Source organism: Peromyscus leucopus, chromosome 1 (assembly GCF_004664715.2).
Source record: "Peromyscus leucopus breed LL Stock chromosome 1, UCI_PerLeu_2.1, whole genome shotgun sequence".
Taxonomy (NCBI): Eukaryota; Metazoa; Chordata; class Mammalia; order Rodentia; family Cricetidae; genus Peromyscus; species Peromyscus leucopus.
In genome coordinates this window covers 119837101-119850691 of record NC_051063.1, presented here as the reverse complement: position 1 = coordinate 119850691, position 13591 = coordinate 119837101, and the positions used below count along the sequence as shown (strand labels likewise).

The following is a 13591-nucleotide window of genomic DNA, read 5'->3' as shown; positions in this document are numbered from 1 at the left end:
ATGGTGGTTTGAAAGAAAATGCCCCCCCCCAAAGGGAGTGGCACTATTAGGAGTTGCGGCCTTGTTGGAGGAAGTGTGTCGCTGTGGAGGCAGGTTTTGAAATCTCATGTGTGCAGGCCACACCCAGTGAAACAGTTCACTTCCTGCTGCCTGCAGATCAAGATGTAGGATACTAGGGTATGTCTCCAGCACCATGTCTGCCTGCACACTACCATGCCCCACCATGATAATAATGGACTGAACCTCTGAACTGTAAGTGAGCCACCCCATTTAAATGTTTTCCTTTATAAGAGTTGCTGTGGTCATGATATCTCTTCATAGGAATATAATCTCTAAGACATACCAAAATATACAAATAACTCAACGATAAGAAAACATCCAACTGGATTTTACTTTTTCCTCCAATGGGACTAATATTGGAACAGAAACTTTATGAAAGAATGTGTACAAGTGGCATATAAGTATATAAAAGAATTTCCAACACTATTTTTTCATTACAGAAATGTCAATGAAAACAATAACAAAGCACATGCCTATCATTGCAGCACTTGGGAGGCAACGACAAGAAGATCAAGAGTTCAAGACCAGCCTTGGCTACATATTGCATTTGGGCTGATTTGGGCTACCTGAAACTGACTCAGAAAGAAAACCAACAACAACAAACGAAGAACAGCCAGACTAAAGTAATGGAGTAAAGAGGATACCAAGCAGACAGCCTGAGACTGATCCTTGGGACCTACGTGGTGTGGAAGGAGAGAACTGACTCCCAAGAGTTTATCTTAGGCACTTCCTATGCTTGCCATAGCATGTGCTTACCCTCCTAAATAAGTAAGTAACTGTAATAAAAGATGTACTTAAATAAAAATAAATAAATATATAAAACAGAAGAGCCATGGCTACTACCACAGCAACAACTGAGATGGCATGGTGGCCCATGCCTGAGCTGACACAGGTCTGAGACCAATCTGGGATACAGAGTGAGATCCTGTATACATCAAGCACATGTACACATGCATAGAAACACATACATAAATGTAAAATAATAGTGAGGTACTGCTGTACACCTGTTAGAATGACTAGAATGATCCATAGGGAACTAGATTAGATTCAAGTTCAAGATTCAGTGTGTATTTACATTTACTATAGATACAGATGGACATATAGGGATATGCATATATCTTTACATGTACACATGTATGTGTATATGAATATGTTCATTAGCATACACATATATTTTCTTGCTCTCTTACCTGAGAAAAGTCATGACTTCCTGATAACCACTCAGACAGCTAGCCCCAGAAATTAGGTTCGAGTGCTTTTCCCAAGAAAGGAAGCAAGAGCTCTTCCACTGTTCAGGCCAGAAGCATACAGGTTACATCTAGAGTATCTTGATTATGACAGAGTAAAGCCACACACAAAAGCCCTATGTTAGTGGAGTGTCAAAGGAACACAGGGCCAACTGAAAGAGTTCTTAGTAGCAAAGACTGGGAAAATTTGAGTAACAAAGTGAATAACATGGTATTGAATTAGAGCCAAAGAATAAAATATCCACAAGTCCACACTAATAAAAAAATGATCAAATGAATAAATGAGGGGAAACCAACAAATATCCCATACCAAACATTCCAAACCAGTTATAGAGATATTTGGCCATCAAGAAGATGGAGTGGGATTTCCAAGTCCTCATGTATGCCATGTCATAAAGAATATGGAACTTGGGGAAAGAGTAACCACACTAGGCAGCCTTGAGTAACATCAGTCAACCCATGGACCAACGTCCATCAGGAAAGTCACTGTTGGTGGTCTACCCTTTGAGATGGTGTGATGATAACAGTGCATTATGTCCTTAGTCTTCCTCCTCCTAATCACTGAAAAACATTAAAATCAATCCCAACAAGAAATGTTCCACTATATTGTTGACTGATACTGAAAACTCAAGCTCATCCAAAACAAGGAAAGCAAGAATCATCACCCTCTGGGAGACCCAGAAGATGCATTGCCAGTGAACTATAGCATGGAGTCCTGGGGTGGACCTGGGAACAGATGAAGGAAATCTGAATGATGTATAACTTCATTTAATAGTGTATCATTGACCAGGTGGTAGTGGTGCTACATGCCTTTAATCCCAGCACTGGGAGGCAGAGGCAGGTGGATCTCTGTGAGTTCAAGGTCAGCCTGGTCTATAGAGTTCCAGGACATCCAGAAATATACATAGAGAAACCTTGTCTCTAAAAACCAAATAATAATAACAATAATAATATAATGTGCCAATATTGGTTCATTAATTGCGACAGATGTGCCACAAGATACTAATAAGAGGTTAAACGAGAACTTTCTATTTAATCATTTTTTTGTAAGTCTAGAACTCTAAAATACATTTGAAGATATAAACTATTCTAAAGTAATTTCATTTAAGAATGCATTTATTTCACTTATTAATTCAAGTGACACCTCAGACACTCTTCCCTAACCCATTTCTTCTCCCACAGATATGTACTGGTGACCTGCTTTGGCCAAGTCTCAAGTTAATGAATACTGCTGTACACTAAACAACATGGATACCCAGCTAGTGCCATGAACCCAGTGCTGATGTACAAAAACACAGGATTTTCTGTCGATTTTCATCATCCTTTTAGGTAACTTTTTCATGTTATTTTTTTCCCAAAACTCCTCAGAGAATCTGAGCCACGAAGAGTCCCTCAGTAAGCCCCATAAGCCCCCATGTCCTTTGCCCCCCAGTTGTGCATGGTCTATAGGAAAGTAGCCAGGAGGTGGGGTGGGGAAGTGGAGTTGGCACGTTTATTCTCATGTCTAGCTCTGGTGCCTCCCAGAAGGTTGGGGACATCCTCCTGCCCAACCCACAGCATGTGTTAGCTGTTCTTTCCATTCATCTGCTCCTTCCAGGTTCCACTAGCAACTCACTCCTGTCCTCCCGTGTCCCTTATCAGTCTGGAGCACAGCCCCTGCTTAGCACCACGGGGAGAGCTTATCATGATCTCCTAGCAACCTCACCAGTACCCTGGGCACCAGGCAGATAGGTGCTTGCCCCGTGGGCCTACAATATTTGCTCAGTGAATGAGTCAGCTAGTGAACTGCAGATAGTTCACATTATAAGAACCTTGTAACCGTGCTGCTCAGTGGTTAGAGCAGTGGACCACCAGAGCTAGGCTCAAATTGTGGGCCTTTCAACTTCTCCGGTGAGGTTAAGTTAGTTCTCTGAGACTTAGTTCCTTATCTTTACAGTGCAGATAGGGATATCTTTCTCTCTTGGTTGATTAAATGTGAACAGTATATGCAAAGCGCTTAGCACCTGTGGGACAAGTGAACAGTGCTTATCAGTCCTATTCAGCTCTGTCATAGCTAAAATTAGCTTGTCTTTTGCAATAGATAACATAAACAAATAGTTGATGAGCAACCAAAACAATTGGTTTAGTGTATGTGAGGCCTGGGTCCAACCCTAGTACCATTGGAAAGAAAAAAAAAATTGGCAAAGGAAGTTGTAAACTTACTCAACCTAGGTGGTTAGCCAAGAAATTGGAATAGAACAGTGTGCATTTCTCCCCTCCAAAACTAGAAGATTGTCCTGGTAGTACTTAGAGCTGTTACAACACTGCCTTTCTATTTTATTAACTGACTTGGAGTTTCTTAAGAAAAGCCCATAGCATAGTTTTTTCTTTTCTTTCTTTCTTTTTTTTTTCTTCTTTTTCCAGAGCTGAGCACCGAACCCAGGGCCTTGTGCTTGTTAGGCAAGCACTCTACCACTGAGCTAAGTCCCCAACCCCGCCCCCCCATGGCATAGTTTTAAGCATGGGCATTAGTGTGAGAGAGAATTGCTTAGGGAAGGATGGCATGCACCCTAGTGTAGATGTGGGCTTCTTGAGAGGCAGCTATCAACAATGCTGTTTTTTCTTTTTTAATGAACATTGCTTTTTATTTACTTGTGTACGTGTGGTACATGTGAGTATACACCAGTGACCACACCTATGCATGCACACGTGGAGGCCAAAGCATGATGCAAGCTTTCTCTCTCGATTACCCTCTGCTTTATTGTGTTGAGTCAGAAGCTCTCACAGAACTGGAAGCTTACTGTTTGGGCTATGCTGACTAGTTTCTCCACCCTCCAATGCTAGGGTTACAAGTATGTGAAATCACACCAAGGCTTTGTTATGTTTGGGGTTTTGCTTTTCTTTCTTTTTTTTTTTTTTGTTTTTGAGATAGGGTCTGAGCCTCTCTATGTAGCACTGACTGTCCTGGAACTAGCTATGTAGACCAGCCTAGCCCTGAACTCACAGAGGTCCACCTGCCTCTGCCTCTAGAGTGCTGGGATTAAAGGTGTGTGTCACTACTCCTGGCATGCCCAGATTTTTATCTGAGTGCTGGAGATAAACTCAAGTCCTCTTGTTTACAGAGTAACACTCTTACCTGCTTAGCCCATCTCCTCAGTCCCTCAATATCTTTTTTGTAAAGAGAGAAAATTTTACAGTTGCTGAGAGTATAAATCAATAGTAGATCATTTGCTTAGTGTGCATGAAGCCCTGAGTTCAATACCCAGTGCACACATGCAGACACACACACACACACATTCACAATTTTTTTAAACTTAATCAAGGTTCAGCATCATGCTCTTGAAATTGTAGTGCTGTGGACAGGAGGGTCCCTGAAAAAATTTTTTTTTTAACTAGCCAAGCTAGAAGAATCAGAAAGGGGTTGAAGAGATGGCTCAAAGATTAAGAGCACTGACTGCTCTTTCAGAGGTCCTGAGTTCAATTTCCAGCAACCACATAGTGGCTCACAACTATCTGTAATGAGATCTGGTGCCCTCTTCTGGTGTGCAGGCATACATTCAGGCAGAACACTGTATACATAATAAATAAATAAATCTTTTAAAAAAACAGAAAGCTCCCAGTTTTTGAGAAACACTATCTCAAAACATAAGGTGGAACAATTGGGGAAAACCCAGCATCAACCTCTGGCCTTCACACACACACACACACACACACACACACACACACACCACATACACAAATGGTTCCACCATAAGAAATTATCTTGATTAAGCAGGGTGTAGTGGTGCAAACCTTTAATCCCAGCACTCGTGAGGCAGAGGCAGGCAGATCTCTGTGAATTTGAGGCCAACCTGGGGCCAACCTGGTCTACAAAGTGATCCAGGACATCCAGGGCTACACAGAGAAACTCTGTTTCAAAAAAACAAACAAACAAAAAAAAAAAAGAAAAGAAAAGAAAGAAAAAAATTGATAAAGCCAAATTTTCCTTTTCTCAAGTACAAGTTTTGGGTATTTTTAGAGTTGTAAACTAAAAAGCATGCGTTTAAATGCCACAACAATAGTAATAATGATAATAGTAATAATAATAATTAGAGCTATATAATACACAATAAATTAGCAATAACATTTGAGGTTCAAAGATAATAGAATGTGAAATTTTCAAAGTGCAAGCACACCTCGTACCTGTGCTTTTAGTAGTGGCTGAGTGAATCTGGCCTGTGGACCATTGCATGTCAACCCTGCTCTTGGTAATGGGGACTACCAGTGTCATCACTGAACTGGAGCTTTGGAGGAGAGAAACCAGAGTTAGAAGGTGACAAGAGGTATCATGGGAGATCCATGGCATCAAGTTGGGTCACCCAGCAAAAGCCTTGGACTGAACCAAATCCAAGAAGAACCTATTTCAGAAGGCTGTTAGGACAGTGGTGATGCTCTGGCATTGTTGAGCAGAGACCTGGAAGGAGCCTTAAAAGCCTTCCTCTGCATCCCACCTGGGGTTCAGTGATGTGGAAGAGGATATTAGATGCTCTTGCCACCTACTTCTGGGCTTCCTTCATTTCATTTTCACCCTTCTCACTGTCTTGGGCCAGTCAGAGAGTTGGACTTCAGACCCTTTAATTGTCAGTGGGCAGGCAGAGTATGTTTGTCGATTTCATATGAAAAACAATTGTGTTCCAAGCCTGGGGGCCAGGTCTCTCTGTGCTATCAAGACAGACTAGGAGGAAGGAGGCAAAAGGGCATTAATGGACACCCAAGAAGGAGGGTTCCTGCAAGGATCGCTATCAAAGGTTCATTAGCTGTAGCTTGGCCTGGTATCCTACACTGGTTGCATTTTACTCCCTCAAAGCTCCAAGTGGTTCAGATTCTATCTAGTTAGAGAACTACTAGGGTAACTACTTGAGTGTGGCTTGTGGCCAGGAAGCATCAGTACCATCAGGGAGTTTGTTGGAAACAGGATCTCCCATACCACCAGGACCTGCTGGATCAGTACCATCATTATAACAGGACCCTGGGGGGAGTTCTATACACCTTCTACTTTGAGACACATGAGGTTTGAATTGCTGAATAGACGTCTAGAACAAGGCTCCAGGCCCAAAGAAACTTCAGCTGCTCAGAGTCACCATCTGCTCTGATAAGGACAGAGAGTCCAGTCACATAGGTGCTCTCTGTAAGAAAATGGGTCCTCAGCCTGGAGCAATAAAGAAATCTTGGAGAGTGACATGGCCAGACCACAGCTGCAGGCCAACTGTAGTAAGCCCCAGGCATTCCTCTCATAGGTAGGGACCCTCCTAGGCTTCCTTCGCACTCCATCTAGGCTTCCTGCCTTAGCCAGTCACATTCTGAATCATAAACCCTCAGATTTCTCACTTCCTTCATCCCACTCAGCTTTAGGATCTGATGACAGAAACTCAGCCTTCCTGCTCTACAGCCCCTGGCGCCCAGCTTGCACCCATGGGAGCTGGTCTAGGAAACTACTGGATAGCCTTCCCCTGCCTCGATCCACCTTAGCACTGGCTTCTGACTCTGAGTGGTAGGGTTGGTAGGACCACCCAGGCAATAGCCCATTTCCAGTACACTAACCCACTTTCTAGGTTTTGTAACCAGTATTCTCTAGTTTTAGACTTGCTACTTCAGGCAGGTCACTGAGCTTTCATTATATTCTGCCCTCAACTTGATCAATAGTCCCTTTGAAAAGAAATCTACCTACGGTGGTTTGAATGAGAATGGCCCCCATAGACTCATGTATTTGAATATTTGGTTCACAGTTGGTAGATTCTTTAGGAAAGATTAGGTGGTATGGGCTTGTTGAAGGTGTGTGTGTGTCGGGGGGGGGGGGGGGGGGGGGTTTCAAAAGCCTACACCAGTCCAAATCTGTCTCTGTTTCTCTCTGTCTCTGTCTCTCTGTCTTTGTTTCTCTCTGTCTCTGTCTCTGTCTCTCTGCTGAGTGCTTGTGGATCGGAGTGTAAGCTCTCAGCTATGGCTCCAGCAGCATGCTACCTGTCTGCAACCCTGTTTCCAGCCATGATGATCATAGACTCACCCTCTGAAACTGTAAGCAAGCCCCCAATTAAATGTGTTCCTGTCTAAATTGCCTTGGTCATGGTGTCTCTTCCTAGCACTAGAACAGCAACTAAGACACTGCCTCACATTGTCTTAACTTGAGTGAACAATGTTGGGATCCTGATTGGTACAGCTAGGGATGGAGTAACACTATGGGAGGGAGATGTCACCCCAACTCTCAGTAGTTCCAATAGGGTTGGCTTGCCAGAATCCAGCATTGGATTACAACACATACCACGAGGAGCTGTTTCCTTCAAAGAGATGAATATGGGGTGTAGGGGGAGGGGCCTTTCCTAAATATCAGTTGGCCACAAGAAAAGCAAGGAACACCCATCCAGGCAGAGCTGAGCAGAAGTCCAAGCCCCTTGGTGTGCATAGTAGAGCAAGAGTCCCACACAAATGAGAAGCAGGGTTCAGTGACCCACCTTGTTCCTCCCACCTCTGAAGCTGTGAGGCTACCAACTGTTTCTGCTCTTTCTACTGCATCCTCCTACAGAGCTTGGGGGTGGGGGATGAGGGTGTGGGAACCAGCTAGCTGGTGGTAAATGTGTTGATTAGGAAGAGGAAAGATTAGCATTTTCCTTGGTGCCTCATTTTCACCTTTTCACCTGGCTAAGTGTGACTGACCTTGAGGGTGCAGCTGGGTGGGAGTTGGGATAAAACCTACAGATGAAGCCAGCCTAGAGGTTCGGAAAAGTCAACGTGCAGCTCTTAGAGCTGCTTAGCCTGGAAAGCAGATCCTCAAACCAAGAATAAGGAAGCCTGCCTCACACTAGAGGCCTGACCAGGATGTGAAAATCCCAGCCCTGGGCCACAGGAGGTTTGACTGACACAAGGCAAGGTTACTTCAGAGGTAAAGGGCAGTGGGATATTGTTGGATACTGGCCAAAAGGGGTCTGGGCAGAGCCTTGAAGAGTCCCGATAGCGTATGCCGATGAAGGTAGCCTGGGTTTTAGACAACAGGGATTTTCTAGGCTGACCCTTGAGGTAGGGATGGGAGAGGATTGTTAATGAGGCTTAAGGCCAGGGAAGGAGAATTGAGGAGGGTGGCACATGAGGCCAGGCTTCAAGGGTTTACTCTAAGCCTCTGACTAGAGAGAAAGACTTGGATTACCACTTACATATTCCTTACTGAGCTTGTCTCAGCAGTGGCCTGTGCTATAGTGAGGCACTCAGCAATAAACCCGAGTGGCGGGTCTGTCTCCACTCTCCAGAGCTCAAAGCTGCTCTTCCTGTTGCTGCTCGGATGACTGACTTGGCAGCCCCAGGTGTGGCTGAGTCAGCAGGCCCCAAGGTTTGCATGGCCTGGATCTAGGGAACTGGGCTTGGCCGAGTGCCTGGTCTGAGAGCTGTTTCCTTTGTGCAGCAGGTACTGCCTCTCCCTCTCTGACAGGCCAAGCTGCCTCTTCTGGAACGTATTGCAACAAAGAAGACAGCCTTGAGTTGGACCAACTCTCTCGGGTTTGCCCAGGACTGGCTTGGTTTTATCACTATCCTTGGAAAGCTCAGTAGTATAAAATGATGAGGTCCAAGGACTAGGATCCTTGACAAGAGTGAGGAGTGGCCGTGTGCAAAGTGAGCAAGTGGTGGTGCCAACATGATGCCCTAGGGCTTCATCATCCCTGCAAATGGGGCCAAGTTGGTGTTTGTGTCTAGCTCCTAGGAAGGACCACATGGCTGTGCATTTCGGAAGCAATTAATTAGTGGCATCTCTGACCTAAATACCTCCAGTTCTTGTTCGTTAGTCATTCTCATCTATGAGGAAATACATTTAGGGAAATGTTGAGATTCAATAGTACAGGCAGGGTACCGTGGATCGTACTTGTAACCTCAGCCTCAAGGGAAGCTAAGGCAGAAGGATTGTGCCATCATGCCAGCCTGGGCCAAATAGTGAGACTCTGCATAAATAAATAAATAAATAAATAAATAAATAAGCAAACAAACAAACAAAAAATAATAGAACTCTGTATAGTGACTTAGTATCCAGGACATACTAGGGACTCAGTAAATATTTACTAAACCTCACATGAAGAGTTGGTGTAGTCTTTGCAGAAACAAGCAGCCAAATGGGCAGAATGAAATGGGTGGGCCTGATAATTTTGAAGGGCATTAAGTCACAACAAGAGGACCAGAATAGGCTGTGCAGGAAATCTAGTTTCCAGCAAGCCAACAGGAATCATTCAGACAAGTCACAACCATCCATAAGACCTGGGGTTACTATCTTTCCCAGCAAGGTTCTGTTTGTCTAGGGCCTCTCTATCCAGCTGGACTGGCTACTGGTCCATACATAGCTCAAGCTTCTCTAGTATATTCTTGTTGACTCCTCCAAAAGGCCAGTCACTGGGCTGGGCAGTAGCAGCACAGGTCAAGAGGAACAGGACATTCATACATGGGTGTGGGGGAAATTGGGCCTGCACATGTATGTGTGTATGTACATACACAATCCACCCCCTCCCTGTCTGTGCAGAAGGTTAAATGTCGAGGGTGAAGCTTCCTGGAGGCCATGGAATGACCTGAAAGCTATAAACCAGGCCCTGTAGAGCAGCCAGAGGATGCCAGACCCTGGATGGCGTGGGCCCACCCTGTGGCTCCTCCTTGAGTCCTTTGCACCTGCTTCCTTGCTCACCTGCAGGCTCTGGGCTTGTCTCCAGACATGAATGCTGAATGCCACTGGCATGTGTGTGCTCCACTTGGCTTTCAGCCCCTCCTGTGCTGGCAGCTGACTCCTGTTACTCACTCTCAACTCCACCCTCCCCTGCCCTCCTGACTTTGATGCCTACCAACTCATTAAATATTTATATGCAACACTTCCTCTGTGCAGGCCATGGGCTGGGTGCTGGGACTCTATTGGTAAACAAGGCAAAGGCCTATGACAGTCATTATGGGGGAAGAGGAGACAATAACCAGTCAATTATATACAATGTGATAAGTGCCTGGGTGGCATAAGTGGCTGTAAGGTGAGGTAGAGATTAGAGGTGGCAGACTAGCAGGGAGGCTGTAGCTCTGCCTCTCAGTTGTAGGTTGTGCTGGTAATTACAGCTTCAGCTCTTTGTCCATATATCTCTCTCATCCATCCACCTATCCATCCATTTTCTCCTTCAGCAAACTATTGAAATCCCTATTGTATACCAGGCATGCTGCCCAGTTCTGGAATTATAATACAAAGGATAGACTCCTCTGTCATATCAAACTTTTGACTTCCCAAATGTGCCCTGCTTTTTCCTCCCTGACAGCATCCCTACTCACTGTTTCTTTTGGTTAGAAGATCTTAGCCCCACCCACCTAGGTCAGGTTATCTCCTCCATCATTTCACCCTTCCTCAAAGGTCATCTCTTTACAGATAGCTTCCCTGGCCTCTTCACCAATGCAGGGCCCCATTGTGATGCTCTCATCGTACCCTGTAATTTTCTTTCATAGCACCTTTGATTATATATTTATTAGGGGGGGGAACTGTTTTATTAGTGTCCATCATGTCTGCCAGGGACTTGTTTATTATAGTAGTTATGATGTCTAGCACATAGCAATTCATTCAGTAGTATAAGTTGGAATGGTAGATGAATGGATAGTGTTGCTGGCTGGGTGGGTGGGTGGTTTGCCGACTGGCTGGCTAACTGGCTGACTGGCTGAGTAGAAAGCTAGTTGCTCGTGTGTAGATGAATGATGGATGCATGGATGGATGACTGGGTGGATGGAGAGATGATGGATGTGTCAATGTATAGACTAGAGATGATGCAGAATGAAGGCCAGTTAAAAGACTGATCTAGTATCAAGGCAGAGTTAGTTGAGGATTGGTGCATAGGCCACAGTGGGAAAGAGAGAAAGCCAAGTAAGGGTCGCTGGAGACAGTCTGCCTGATTTGGTCTGTGGTTGCAGGATGTGGTCTGCTTCAGGAGTGAAGCAGAGAAAGAAATGAGTGACAGTGACAATCAAGGTTCTGGCTGATGGCTAGGAGAATGAAAGTAAGAGAATAATCTGAAGGTATAGAGTTAAAAAAGGTTGCCCAGTGAATTTGAAGTCTCTGTTGGAGCAAAGAAGTGGAAATTCAGTTTGTTTTTGGTTTTACTTTTTTTTTCCCTGTGGTTCACTTGATGGTCTAACTGTCAGTGTGTGGGATTGGCACATAGATGACTTGATGCTATCTGACTCCTACATGTTGTTATTACTATAGCACTGTAACCCAAAATGGATCTAAGCATTTAATCCCCCCCCCCCAACTAATGTGTCAGAGCCTATGTCCTACCATAAGGCTAAACATTTGAGACTCTCAAATTTCCTAAAGTCCAAGGCTTGGGTGTCTCACTTCACATGTGTCTTTTAGTTGCTTTTCCTTCTGACTTTGGCTTAGAAACTAGTGCCATAAAGAATCAATAGGCTCAGCCGGGGGGTGGTGGTGGTGGTGGTGGTGGTGGTGGTGGTGGTGGTGGTGGTGCACGCCTTTAATCCCAGCACTCGGGAGGCAGAGGCAGGTGGATCTCTGTGAGTTCGAGGCCAGCCTGGGCTACCAAGTGAGTTCCAGGAAAAGGCGTAAAGCTACACAGAGAAACCCTGTCTCGAAAAACCAAAAAAAAAAAAGGATCAATAGGCTCTGAGAATCCAGTCAGCCGAGAGAAGCAGTGGCAGTGTCTTCCACAGCCAGTAGAGGCTGGAGTGACAGCTACATGGGCTGCAGCCTATCCTGTAAGTGGTGTTAATGGCCCAAGATTCTACCCTTTTGTCCACTGGTCCCAGTTCTGTGGAGTGGTCTTCGACATTGTTCTTGACTGTTCTTGATTGTCTTTCAGATTCTGTGAACTTATATATATATATATATATATATATATATATATATATATATATATATATATATAAGACAGTCTCTTTTTTCTGCACAAAGTCATCAGAGATGTCTTCTGCTTTTAACCTGGCACTTGGTCCCATATAGACCTTCAAGTTATAGGTCCCACTTGGATTGACAAGAACAGGGCTTAGGAGATCTAGGCTACAGAGATCATGAAGAAGACTGACACCAGCAGAGTAGATAAGATTGTTCTGCAAGGCAGGAGGCAAGGTGGATAGGGAGGAACTCTCCCCATGGAGCAGGGGTGCTCTATGTAGACCTCTAGTTCCAGCCAGTAAAGGTCCTTTATGGGCTTTGCTGTTTGGGAAACAAACTCCTACTGCAACAAAGTAAGTTCCTTGCTTCTTCAAGTCACATTCTCCTTGGGCTGCTATCCTGTTGCTGCTTCAATAAACTGTCCTTGTCTTTTTAAGGTTGCTGCAGATGCCATCTGACATAATGATGCTAATCACAACACCTACCTGTCGAGAAGAGTAATGACAAACATGTGACATCAGTGGCACCCTCCTTACTAATCAATGCCCTTCTGATGCCAACAACCTTTCAGAATTGCAGCAGGTATTTCTACTCAACGATTGTTTTTTCTCAGTGAACCCAGCATCCTTCTCAACCTAGTTTGTAAGCAGTTATGACAATTAATTCTTGAGATGTTGCCCCAGTCTTAATAGATCATGAGTTAGCTCATGAAGTATATCCTATGCACTAGCCCAGGCCAATGGTTTTTAGTTTACATAACTTTTTGTTTTTGTGCTTGTGATAGTGAGGATTAAACTCAGGGTCTTGCACGTTCAAACAAGCATCTATCATTGACTTACATCTCCAGATTTCTTTCTACTTTTTTATAAAATTAGTTTTTTCTTCAAAATTAAAATACAATTACATTATTTTCCCCTTCCCTTTTTTTTTGTTTCTTAATTTGATCAAAGTTGTATTAAAATATCCAGGTTGGCCTTGAACTCACTCAGCAGACCTTAACTTGTGTCCTAGTTTGCTTTTTATTTCTATGGTACACACCATGACCAAAAACAACTTTGGGAGGAAAGGGTTTGTTTCGTGCTACAGGTTACAGTCCATCACTGAAGGAAGTCAGGGAAGGAATTGCCAGCAGGGTGGGAACTTGAGGCAGAAACCATGGAAGAAAGCACTGGCTTGCTCCCAGGCTTATGTTCAGCTGCTTTTCTTACACAGGCTAGGCGCACCCACCTATGGATGATAATGCCCCAGAGTGGCCTGGGCCCTATGTCAATTAGCAATCAAGAAAATGCCCTGTGGATATCCCTACAGGTCAATCTGATGGATACAATTCTTCAACTAAGATTTCTTCTTCCCAGGTGTGTCAGGTTGACAACAAAGATTAGCCATGACAATTTAGAATCCTTCTACTACATCTTGCTTGGTAGCTAGGATT

General features: G+C 44.3%; 1 long non-coding RNA gene across 1 annotated transcript; it reads left to right on the top strand.

The window, feature by feature from the left end:
* Nucleotides 1–527: 527 nt before the first annotated feature.
* LOC119087680 lies at nucleotides 528–13127 on the top strand. Its single transcript, XR_005091190.1, has 3 exons — nucleotides 528–828; nucleotides 2490–2636; nucleotides 12597–13127. It is a non-coding gene; the product is annotated as an uncharacterized LOC119087680 (long non-coding RNA).
* The last annotated feature ends 464 nt before the right edge of the window (nucleotides 13128–13591 follow it).